Source organism: Macrobrachium rosenbergii, chromosome 4, assembly GCF_040412425.1.
Source record: "Macrobrachium rosenbergii isolate ZJJX-2024 chromosome 4, ASM4041242v1, whole genome shotgun sequence".
In the NCBI taxonomy this organism is placed as follows: Eukaryota; Metazoa; Arthropoda; class Malacostraca; order Decapoda; family Palaemonidae; genus Macrobrachium; species Macrobrachium rosenbergii.
Genome location: NC_089744.1, coordinates 65,752,582 through 65,762,581, shown reverse-complemented (window position 1 = coordinate 65,762,581; position 10,000 = coordinate 65,752,582). Strand labels below are relative to the sequence as shown.

Sequence of the window (10,000 nt, the reverse complement as noted above, 5' to 3'; positions counted from 1 at the left end):
TTTTCAAGGTCACGAACAAGGAAAAAAAATTGAACTTTTTTTGTAAATAAAAAGTTACAAATAAAGTTAAAAAATGAATATAAAAAATCCTGCGGGCATAAAAATCCCAGAGAATAGTAAGAAAAATTTGCAGTGCTTCAGAGATATTGCTACTACAAATGCAAGACTATGCAAGAGTAAAATAAAATTCTCAAGCTCAAATGGATGCAATCTTGCGATTAAGACATGTTAGAAACCGAACAGGACGAATCATTAAATGATGGCTGTCACTGTTTGATTCACATAATATTCCCAAAAAGACCAAGGATGTCCTGTTATGTTTCTAAAAAGTGATGGAAATCCAAGTGTTGGATGTCAAGCTTGAATTGTTTTTTTACAATAATACCTAATAACAGAGAATTCTTTTTTATTACTGAGGGTCAAGCTATTGGGGTAACTAACATCTTTGTGGAAATCAATTCTCGAGCTGAGCACATGAGTAGAACATCCTATAAAACACCCAAATTACTCCCAGGACAAGAAAATTTATATACTTCGACCCAACGGAAAAGTTTATTCAGGCAGAGAGAAGGTTCCCTTTCTACAGATTTATTTTGACTCCGTAGATTGGAAAGCGAAAAACACTTTCGTTTTAGGGACTGTGGGAGAGGGCTAGGGACGTTTAAAGCGTTGCTTTAAATTGTCTGAAGAACATTGGTGAAAACAGGAAGTACGTTTTTTATTTTAACTTAAAAAGGAATAGCTACAGAGAATTTCGATCACATGAGATACTTGTTCTCTCTCTCTCTCTCTCTCTCTCTCTCTCTCTCTCTCTCTCTCTCTCTCGGGAGACACAAACATACACAAACACACACACATATATATATTATAAAAAGAAAAATAATGTTCCTACTTGATTTCAGCAATTAATACGATCTTTACAAAGGTGGTAAACATGATATTTGGTCACAAGAGGTATTTAATACAAGATGTAAAATAACATAACAGCAAAAGCAGAACTAAACGTAGAGCACAGAATGATACAGTTTACACGATGGAATCATTTGAGTAAATTAGATTTCGGACATCTCCAGTATATATGCCGAATTAAGCAAATGGAAATAAACATCTCTCTTCCAATTTGTAGATTACATGAGCCATTTGTGTAATACAGGCTACCCAAAGGTACATTTGGTAAAGTTGGAACTGATTGGAATCATTTTACCTTGCGTGTTTGAGAATTTCGACGTAGAAATGCGCCACATACATACATACATACATACATACATACATTATACATATATACATATATATATATATATATATATATATATATATATATATATATATATATATATATATATATATATATATGTATATAATTCCCAACTGTAAAACTTTCTCGTTACATGGTGTTGCTCCAGGAGCTTTTAACCGTCTATTTCTCTCAGTCAGCATTGAAAAATGAGATTGCTGGCGTCATGCTCAACTTCATCCTGGCCGCAACCCACGACAACAACTATATACCACATTTCCACTCGATGTTAACGCCTGGGATTTGAACTAATATAACCATGTAGGTGAGATGGGTGAAGATGAGTACAGCTTTATATATCTCACAAGCACCTTTAATTTTGCTGAGAGAGAGAGAGAGAGAGAGAGAGAGAGAGAGAGAGAGAGAGAGAGAGAGAGAGAGAGAGAGAGAGAGAGAGAGAGGTATCTTTAGAGCAATTCACATCAATGTATGAAAAACATTACGTGACCCCAAGTTCGCTTAGAATCCATAGCAACTCGCCAATATTCCATACAGAACAAAATTCAGTTCATACTGCGTGGCTTTGCCGTGCAATAAAATGGACACTATTTACTCAGGTATCTTTAACATCTTTCTGTACTCGTAACTTTAAACAATTAGTGTTATGACTTATTCAATCATTCCAAATGGAAAATAATGTTAATGCTTTTCACTATTTACCTCATAAAACTAACTGGCATACGTTCTGTCATTCAGTCCTCATATATACAAATGTTACTTCAAGCATTAAAGACAACATTACCTTATACATAATTATTAAAAATTACACAGACTAAAAAAATTAATGACTGATAATTTAACAATTGTCCCTACAAGCCAGTTAAGAAATACGATGACAAAAGTACGATATGCGTGTGTTATATATATATATATATATATATATATATATATATATATATATATATATATATATATATATATATATATATATATATATATATATATATATATATATATATATATATATATATATATATAATACCTAATGGTAGCGCCAACCATTCAGTGCTTCGAGTCCACCTGCTGGTGGATCGCTTATCACTTATAAATTCCCCTTCCGTGTTTATTTCAAGGTTGAGTGAATTTTATACTGAACGACATTTGTTTGAATATATAAAAAATTTCACGGTGTATATGACATAAATTCATATATACATAAACAAAACATTTTACTTACAGAGTGTCGTCAATACTCTTCGCAAATGTTAAGCAAACGCGTAACTCGTTATTAAGCGAAAAACTTACATACTGACAATTTGTTCGAAGAAATGAAGACTATAAAACTACAATAATATTTTTCCATCATCTTGTCCCTTTCCTCACAGCACTAAAGAAACACATTTATTCCTTTATATTTAACAAATGAGACAACTATCTGTACGTGAATATTCGTCGACACAAAATGTTTACCGGAAAAGTGTCGAGTCACTATAACCCGACTGAATATAAAAATACAATTACCTTTTAATCTTACAACCTGTCAGCACGCCAAGAATAGCTCACTTCTGCTCATAAAGAAATGATAACTTTAATCTCCTGCCACGCACCTTTTTGAAATAAAAAGAAAATACTCGGCCAAAGACAATTGCACACGAAGTCATTTTTAACAAATAAACAAAAAGATTTTCGATAACAATACATCAACAAGATCTGTTTTACCTCAGATTAAACTTTAAAACATGATATAATTTTACAAAGACCGAATACCGAGGTATGTAGTAATTACCTTGTTGGAATCTTGATTATAATTAATACCATGAATTGCGTCCACACTAATACATTGAAACCAACTTGCGTGTTTATCATGACAACAGACATTTTGGTAATACGACATCTTTTTGCTTTCATCTTTCCATATGGATTATACTCGTGGATGATAATACTCATCCACGAAGGGAAATAACTACGCAAATAAATGGCACTCACCCTTTCTATAAAAGACCGGACCAGAACATCTGGATAAAGGCCGAGTCTGGAACTGGAGAATTTATAGAATGGTGGCGTCCAACAAATGTGTAGGGCCATAAGCTTGAGAGAGAGAGAGAGAGAGAGAGAGAGAGAGAGAGAGAGAGAGAGAGAGAGAGAGAGAGAGAGAGAGAGATTTATGAGTCTCTTAGGCTACTATACATTACCCTATTTCCATTACCATGTAGAGACTCGGCCGAAAAATTATGTTTGTAAGCGGGAACATGGCCTTCATTCTCTTATTCCCCCAGCAGCTCTTATCAATTTCCATGCATCACATCCTCACAATAAACGATTAAACCAACGCAAACACATTATACTCACAGCTATGAATAAATAAATAAATAAACACACTGTGCAATATATGCAGGCGCACATGTTATTAATATTATTATTATTGTTATTACTCAGAAGATGAAGCCTCTTTGTATGGAACAAGCCCACAGGGGCCACTGACTTGAAATTCAATCTTTCAAGGAATATGCAAGTGTGAATGAATGTGTGTGTATGTTTCCACCTTTTTTACTTCTTTCCCCCCTAGAGGAGTTGAGGCCAGAAGGTATAGTTTTCCGGTTCTGGGTAAGCCCCTAACGCTGGTAACAATTGCCAGCTGCGCATGTTTATTGCACAGATACACACACACACACACACACACACACACAAACACACAGTTACACTACATTCCTCAATATTCTGAATACATTCTCTTATCTTTTTGAAAGTAAGAGGCCCCGATCTAACATTTTCGTAAACTGAATTCCAACAAACAGCTACTTAAACACTAAGAAAGGTAGTGTTTATTCAGGTTTTATAAATATAGTCAACTACGCCCCACACGTCACCATTATCTGATTTCGAAAAGTATCTATACCCGTACGCTAAAATTCTTTATGTCTACATAGTAGGAAGTCGAAATTCAACATCTCGTGAACGTGAGAGTTTTTTCAAATATATCCACTAGGGATATAAAGTTCCCAGGTATAGGATATACCGTATCAAACAAAGTTCAGGAAAGAAGGAAGTTGAGAATCCAGTGAGGCCCCGGTAGTATTAACTTACACATACATGCATACATACATATATGTGTGTGTGTATATATATATATATATATATATATATATATATATATATATATATATATATATTATATATACTGTATGTGCGTCCGTCTTCACCCGAACAGATGCCCTAGCCCACTACAAATTTGTCCACTAATCCGAATTTTCGAAATGAATATGGTACTGCATATCGGATTGAAAAGTAGTCGCCCTCAATACCAAAATTTCAGTTGAATGATTATTTGGCTCAGAACTGTAAATACGTGAAATCTGGAGGACCATGGCTGAAGAATTTGTAACTTTGCATATAGAGAAGATTACGTACATGGAGACAGACCTCCCAAGAGACCACATCTGACTGATCCTATTACGGAGGTTTTGTTCATATCTCTTGTGCCTTTTAAACCCTATAAAAAAAAAAAACGCTGATAGTAAAACTGCTTTCCAATTCATTATTTAACCCTTATCTTACTCAATATTCATGAATTAGCTATATGCCATTTATACAACAACATTATTGAGTACATTCTCATTAAGCACTTCTTAGTAACTCACTGCCTTAGATACCGGACATAGTGGACAACCATTTAATTTCAGAAATAAATCGAAATTGTTTTCATTAATTGTAATTCTCAGACTACTAATAGCTACTTTTCATATATATCTATATATGTATACATTTGTGTGTTGGTGTGTATAATATATATGTGTGTGTGTATATATATATATATATATATATATATATATATATATATATATATATATATATATATATATACATACATATATGTGTGTGTGAATCTTCCTTTAACAAAGACGGGGAAATAACACGCTTCGTCTTTGTATCATCTCATCTCCGGAGGGATATAAACCAAAGGGTAATAATCCACGCGATTACAATCTCTATCACAAAGACCACCAAAAGGAACAACAAAGGAGGGTGACAGCGGGAGAAATGTACGAAACAAAAAGAAAATAAGAATGGCTACAACGCAAGATAATAACGATGGGACGAAACTTCCGTAATGTAAAATATTGATATCGTAATCACAACTACATAAGCAGTGAAGATCATGATGCGGGTATAACCTCGAATTATTTTCACATATGAGACTCATGTACAAGAAAAAAAAAACGGGATTCTAAACAGTCTACATTACATCTACACATTCAACGTTTTCTACTCACTTGGGAAGCTGCTCTCTGTGATTGTTGAGTACCGGCTGCTCCTCTGGTACTACGGGATCTCTGTTCGACTGGTCGGTGCTCAGCCAGATCTGAAGGCGGGGGACCTGTTGTTAAAAGACCTGTTGTCATATCAATATAAACAAAACATCAGGAAATGACAGGTCATAACGTTAAGTACTTTATATTCAATGATGTGCTATGTCATGGTTTCACCTGTTGTCATAACCAATGTAAACAAAACATCAAGAAATGACAGGTCATAACGTAAAGTACTTTATACTCAATGATGTGCTATGCTAAGGTTTTCTGAGGAAACGACTGAAATGACGCAAAAAAATAATTAAAATTTGCATTCGTTCTAAGTACTGCCAGAAATTAAGATCTTGCCCGTTTGTATCAAGGGAACTGAGGTGTGCAACGTGTTTTTAAAAATACAAAATTTCATTTGTTGTTAAATGCTGTTGCTATGATTTTTCCACAACCTTTATTCCGCTTATCAAAATATTATAAGATTGTGATTTGAATAATTAACCGTTCTGCAACAATTCAGTCGTATGGCCATAGGACTTTATGATTAACGTAGCGTTTCTATTACTTGCAATTAAAGCAGATCTCATTAAATGAACCAATGGTCCGGGAAAATAATTAAAAATAAATGTATGAAACAAACGAACCAAATGCCTTGTAAACAAATAAAAAGAATGTGTATGCAAAAGAAATATCATCACAGATTCCAAGCGGATGAAAATGTAATTCCCATAACAGTCTGGCAAAGTTACAAAAGAAACGTTTGGGAGAAACCAAGAATTATTAATACATTTGTTACTTACTGCATTATAAAGTAAAAATTTATTTCAAGTATAGAGAGTAATATTCAGTTGGGTTGCTAGATTGCCTTGTATTATAAGAGTTTGAGTTTTGCAAAGTTTCTTTTCATTATGAATTAAACCATAAACTTCTCAACGCTCTTGTCAATCTGCTCAGCATTTAAACCTTCCAATTCTTAAAAATGACATTCGGTTTTTCCTTCATGAAAGGAACACTTCATCAGTTACTCATTTTATTTACCTGAGTGATAGATAATATAACTATTATTTCCCTCCCTACCACCGTTAAGCAAAAGGTCCCAACCAAGACTTAAGATGCACATAACTCTCTCCCGTTGACAACTTCATTAACAGGACACTGGCTTTTTACGCTCAAACTATTTTCTATTTAATTACCTCGTTAATGCTTTTCAAAGTTCACCTAAGGGCACAAAACTTTTGGATTCTTTCAGGTCAACATATTGAATTCTAATGACTCGACGCAAAGACACGAAGAATGTCAACGGGGCTCAGTTTCTTTTACCGATATCTACTTTTTTTTTCAACTTCTTAAAACTTAGCCATTCGTCATTTCTTCAGAATTTTACCATTTCCCCTCGTCGCTCTACATTTTAACCCAACAGTCTACTTGATTTAGGAGAATATAATAAAGTATTCTCCAAATGACGATTCCAGTTATGAATACACACAGCTCAAGTAACAAATTACATGTGCAATTTACATTAGTAAAAATGGGAGTGCATTAGGAGATGTTAAGTAAAAACTGATTTCTCCAGTGCCACAAAATTCTGAAAAATCTGAATTTCCCAGCCCTACAAAATTCTGTAAAAGCTGAATTCCCAAGTGCCAAAAAGTTCATCTCTAAATATTAAGGGGCCATGAATCAATATACTTTGCAACCTGCAGTGAAAAGTGAATAAAATTTTACATCAAAATAACACATGAAACTAACCAAATCATATTTTAAAGACAAAAAATAATTTACAATAATTTTTACTACTAAACAACGATCAATCAATTTAATGGGATTACATTAAACATATTCATTATGAAAAGCGTCAGGATTTGTCGGCAACTAGCTGGAATGCGCTAAAAAGCAAACATTCTTTCGAGTTATGTCTAAGATACACTAATGAGTTCAAAATTTAACCACAGCCCACAGAAATGACTTTATGACGCTTGGTGAAGTGAGTAATACATCCTAAATGTATAAAGATGCAGATAGTAACAGAAGTTCAATCAACATTTCAAGGCTGCAACATAGAGAATCACCAATTGGTAGCTACTTATATTCTGCACTTTCTAAAACATTTCTGGGCACCAAAAGATAAAAAAATTTGTGATTACGAGACAGTTACCAAATTCATTATTCATTTGATATTCACCATTTATTTACGGAAGAGCAAATATTGCTCCTTTACGCTATTAGTGCAATATATCAGTTTATGGTTAAAATTTTGGTTAAATTAATTGTTAAAAAAACGTTTTGTATACCTAAACCAATAAAGATAGCCCATCAATGATCAGCATACACGAATCAGGAACTGTGAAGGCATATGAATTATTATTACAATATGAATTACGGTGCAACTGAAATGTTGCATGCATGTGTTCACAAAATATGCACTCAGAAACTGTAACCTTAATGTTCCCAGTAATTAATCTTATATTTATAAATTTACTCTTTTCAACACAATCATAACAGTACTTAACACAAAATAAAAGGAAAAATCACTTAGAAAATATCAATTTCTGAAAGCGTAATTCTATCTCATTTCTTCCTCTCTCTCCCTCTCGCCCCAACACAAATGAATTAAAGCTTATCAGACCACATCTGAAAACTCACAGAATTATTTCATTAGGTATCTAAGCAATACTAAGACAGTTTACTGGCTACCTTGTTCCTATAAGTGTTACACTTTATTGAACAAGATCTTCCACCGTTCGCTTTAAATAGTAGCCAGAACAGAAACAACTCCCAAAGAATTAAGTTACCCCTTTTCCTGAACGACACAAAGAAAACGTAACTATATTAGAAAAAGTGGGTCAATCTAATAACTACTGTAGTAAACTTTTGTCGAGAATAATCGAGAGGGGACGCGGAATTTGCTGGGGGAACTTTTGATGAGGGGGCGAATAATGTCTGACCTACTGGGGCCTAGTCCTCCAACATACTACACAGGCCTAACTGTTTTCGGTGGAAATGATGAATGTGGTCACTGGGTAACTATATATATATATATATATATATATATATATATACATACATACACACATTTATATACACATGCACACATATACCGGGTGTTTCGAAATTAGAGGCCCCCCCGTCCACAGAACAAATGGAAAGTTATGTAGTTTTCTGCTATAGCCTATCTCCAAGCACATTATTTTAAGTTTCTATTAAGCTATTTTTCATTTTACATTTCTTGTATTTTCAGACTGAGTGACAGAGTTACAGTAGATACAGCCATGGCTAACAACTCAGAGGAAATCAGATGGATTAACCGAATCCGGGCTATAACCTTCAGAGAGGCCAGGGATGCTGGCGCATCCTTCATTTCTCGTTCCTGGATAGCTAAATACATTAAAAGAGATGAATCCATTGTTAAAAGAAACTGGAAAAAAATCCACATGACTGTTATCGCGAAAAGTGAGAATCCGGAAGGCCTGAAGTCCTTTCTCAGCAGTCAAAAGATATCATAGCCGAGGCAGTGGGTAGACCAAGAAAGTCTTTGCGTAAATTGGCGCTTGAACTAGAAACAAAAAGGGGAAAGAAGAGAAGTTATAGTGCTGTATATCGTGAGTTGAAAAAATCTGGTATCAAGCCATTTCATGTTATCAGCAAGCCCAACATCACTCGGCAACAGAGAGAAGACCATGCATGGTTTTATGGTTCATTTCTTACAGATTGGGATGAAGCTGACTTTCTCCATGTTGCCGCATCAGATGAATTCTTCATTTACACAGTCAGGAAGCCAAATCATAAAAATGACATCATTTGAGCTGCAAAGTTGGATAATATCAGCGATGACGTGCGCTATCGCCAAGTTGTGAAATTTCCTGAATGTTTGGGAATTTTTCTCTGTTTCACAGCCAACGGTTAATGTGGATCATCACAGAAAAAGGACACTCATGCAATGGCAAATACTTCAGAGAAACTGTGCTTACTGGTGGAGTATTTCCTTTCCTTAAAGATCTTGAAAATGTGTTATCTGTTGAAGAAGTCACATTCTTGCATGATAAGACACCATGTTTCAAGGCTCTTCAGACACATGAGCTGCTTCGAAACAGTGGTATCGATTTCTTCTCGTCAAGTGAATTTCCAGGTAGCTCCCCTTACCTTAATGTGTGAAAACATTGGTAGTATCTTAAAGGATCGTGCTGAAGCACGCACAGTGAACTACGATGGTGTACCAAGCCTCAATGACCTGCGAAGAGAGGTGACCGAAGTGCTCAGGGAAATGGAGTTTGAGTCTCAGCTTTTTTGCGATTTTCTGAAATCATACCCCTCAAGAATGCAGGCTGTGGTACAGGCAGATGGAGGCCACACAAAATATTAAATACTCAGAGAGAAACTTAAATAACTACCTGTTCTGAATTACTTTTGTTTTTGTCCATATCAATTTTAGTTTATGCTGTAGAGGGGGGGCTCTAATTTGAAACAC

At 34.7% G+C, this 10,000-nt stretch overlaps 1 pseudogene; it reads right to left on the bottom strand.

Moving 5' to 3' along the window:
* The window catches only part of LOC136835434 (mediator of RNA polymerase II transcription subunit 15-like), a 553,735-nt pseudogene that overhangs the window by 187,586 nt on the left and 356,149 nt on the right, over positions 1–10,000 (bottom strand).